The sequence below is a fragment of the Odocoileus virginianus genome, unplaced genomic scaffold (genome assembly GCF_023699985.2).
Source record: "Odocoileus virginianus isolate 20LAN1187 ecotype Illinois unplaced genomic scaffold, Ovbor_1.2 Unplaced_Contig_20, whole genome shotgun sequence".
Taxonomy (NCBI): Eukaryota; Metazoa; Chordata; class Mammalia; order Artiodactyla; family Cervidae; genus Odocoileus; species Odocoileus virginianus.
The window spans coordinates 938,830-942,475 of NW_027224337.1; positions in this window are offsets into that span (position 1 = coordinate 938,830).

The window sequence follows — 3,646 nt, forward strand, 5'->3', positions numbered from 1 at the left end:
AGACTGGGTGAGAAGAGGTTAGGAGCCCCTGAGACAGAGAAAGTCCAAGTTCATTTCCTGCCGCAGGACCCCTATTCCCCACACCTTCAGGGGTCAGTTTCTGACTCCGTAACTGACTGGAAGATCTGGAAACTTTGGTGCCCAAATGCCAGAACTCCCACTAATCTACTCCAATAATGTGTCGAGATCCTGAGATTCCCTCCTGAGACCTCAAATTCTTCCCTGCTTGCCCTGAATCCCGCCTGCCTATCTAGCATCATTTGTTCAGAAGTTCTGCTTGTTCTTGCATCAGGACCATTTTCTTTTTTCATCAGCAATTTCCTCTGCCCCAGGATATTTTTGTCCTCCTCTCACTTAACTCATTTTATTTTTCAGGTCTCTGTTTATATAGTTCTCATTCAGACAAGACTTTTCTTACTTAGTCTAAATTATCCTCCACCCTTCATCTCTAACACATGCTTAGAATTTTTCTTCATAGCACTTGTCAGTATTTCAGATTACATACTTATCTGTGTTTGTGGCTCTCTCCCTTCACACAATAAACTCCATGAACCCCGTCTGTTTCCCTCACCACTCTTGACTTGGTACCTAGCTCGGGGCAATCTTTCACCATTAATATTTTTTTACAAAAAAGGGGAGGGCCACCTTAATAACTATTAGCCTGAGTCATTGGCACGTCCCCTACTATACGATCCTATGCATTCTCAAGATCCTAATGCCTTTCCTGTCTCTTCCTCCAAAGCTTGTGCCTGGATTCATATCCTGATGCCAATATTCACTAGTTGTGGTTCACTGTTTACATTGTCTATGCTGTTTAAATCTGTTTCCTTTTCCTATTAAAACTGAGATAATTTCTACTATGTATAGAGTTACGAGGAGGATTATGAAAGAATCCGTGTAAAACATCTAACAGAGTTACCTGAAAAATAGTGATTGATAATGGTTAGCTGCCATTATTGTTGCTGCTAACAGCTAATCACCTCCAAGATTCAAACAATGGGGTTTTTTCCCATAGGAAAGTTCTCCTTTTATTAATATCTATGAAGAGATCTTATAAACAAAATTTCATTTTATTTATATATATATATAAATCTTATAAGTCAACAAGGAAACAAAAAAATGGATGAAGGTTATAAACTTGCAAATTCACAAAAAATTCCAAAAATTTTAATATATGTTATCAGAGTAGAGACAGAAGGAGAGGAAGGGACATAGTCTGGCTCTCAGATGCCGCTCATTCCTCCCCTCTTACGGTTTCTCCCCCTAGTGTTGGCAAAGAAGAAAACGCACGTGCCTCCTCCCTTGAAGGGGTGGTGACCCCATGTCACCTTCTGCTTCTCTGGTTGACACAGCCTGGCATGATGCCCCCGTGAGCACTAGCCACACCTCTGGTTCTTTACAGGGTGCCTCGTTCTCTGCCTCCTAGCATCGCCCTTAAATACACTCTCACCAGAAATGTATCTCTGGGGATTGCCAGGGACAACTCATGCATGCCCCCCATGAAGTCTCCCGTGTGGCTCCTGCCATTGTTGTCCCCCCACCCCCGAGCATTCCCGCTGTCCAAGCACCCTGCCGTCAGCTGCTGCCAGGGTTTCACTTCCCAGGACACATGTTTTCCTCGAACTGTGAGGAGGATGCCCAACTCCCAACCCTGTGTGTCATACAGTTAAGATGAGTAGGATGGTACCATCCTCATAAGGGGATTCTACAGTGGACTCCTCTGAAGAGATTCAGTTGCTAAACAGTCTAAAAAGCCTCCCCTGGTAGTCCCAGAGCATGACCTGGGGAGATTATTGGACTTAACAATCCTCCATTCTACCTTCATTCCATGTTACCCTCTTTACTATTTTTCAATTTATTCCCTTCTTAAGGTATGATTCAGCAAGGTGAACATCCCCCAGGAGGTTGTTAGAAATGAAGAATCTCAGGCCCTTCTGAATCAGATCCTGCATTTTATAGCATGACTCCCAGGTAATGACTATACACATTAAAGTTTAAGAAATTCTGATGAATGGGACAGAATTTTTTAATTCTCTCACTCGACTTACTTAGATCCAAGTTCATTTTTAGCCCCCATAGGTCTATTTCTTCCTTTTTACATGCCCTGTTGATTGGACAGAATTTTTGAATTCTCTCACTCGACTTACTTAGATCCAAGTTCATTTTTAGCCCCCATGGGTCTATTTCTTCGTTTTTACATGCCCTGTTACTAGCTAGAAGTACTTAGCTAGTCAGCCCATGGTGTCTACCACAGTAGTTCTGTAGGGATTCCATGAAAGCAGACTCACATCTGTTCATTGTAGACTCCCTAATAATTAAAAAGAAATAACCCAACTCATATGAAAGGTTATCACAGAGAGATAAAGGGTAGATTTTGAAGGAATGATGAAGTCATCTGCACCTATAACTCTGTAATACCCTCTGTTTTAAGATATTTCAGTACATTACGGAGACAGGGGAATGATTATGATGGACCAACTTTGTTAGCAAATGTACACATTCACTCTGTAGAAATAAACAGCACAGATTACATTGAAATCATACATGTAGATGATAATGTTGTTGTTCAGTCACCAAGTCGTGCCTGACTCTTTGCAACCCAATGAACTGCAGCATGCCAGGTTTCCCTGTCCCTCACCATCTCCCAGAGTTTGCCCAAGTTCTTATCCCTTGATTTGGTGATGCCATGCAACTGTCTCATGCTCTGTCATCCTCTTCTCCTTCTGCCTTCAATCTTTCCCAGCATCAGGATCTTTTCCAATGAGTCAGCTGTTTGCATCAGGTGGCCAAAGTATTGGAATTTCAGCTTCAGCATCAGCACTTGCAATGAACTGATTTTCTCTAAGATTGGTTTTATCTCCCTGCTGTCCAAGGCACTCTCAAGATTCTTCTCCAGCACCACAGTAAGAGAGCATCAATTCTTCAGCCCTCTGCCTTCTTTATGGTCCAGCTCTCACATCCATACGTGACTACTGGAAAGACCATAGCCTTGACTATACAGACCTTTGTTGGCAAAGTGATGTCTTTGCTTTTTAACACACTGTCTAGGTTTGTCATAGCTTTCCTGCCAAGAAGCAATCATCTTCTAATTTCATGGCTGCAGTCACCATCCACAGTGATTTTAGAGCCCAAGAAGAGGAAATCTGTCACTGCTTCCACCTTTTCCCCTTCTATTTGCCATGAAGTGATGGGACCAGATGCCATGATCTTAGTTTTTTTTAATATTGAGTTTTAAGCCAGCTTTTTTCACTCTCCTCTTTCACCCTCATCAAAGACTCTTTAGTTCCTCTTCACTTTCTGCCATTAAAGTGGTATCATCCACATATCTGAGGTTGTTGATATTTCTCCTGGCAGTCTTGATTCCAGCTTGTAACTCATCTAGCCTGGCATTTAGCATGATATGCCCTGGGTATAAGTTAAACAAGCTGACAATAAACTGCCTTGTCATACTCCTTTCTCAAACTGGAACCAGTCAGTTGTTTCACACAAGTTTCTAACTGTTGCTTCTTGACCCACATACAGGTTGCTCAGGCAAAAGGTAAAATGGTCTTTTGTATCCCCATCTCTTTAAGAGTTTTCCACAGTTTGTTATGATCCACACAGTCAAAGGCTTTAGTGTAGTCAATGAAACAGAGGTAGATGTTTT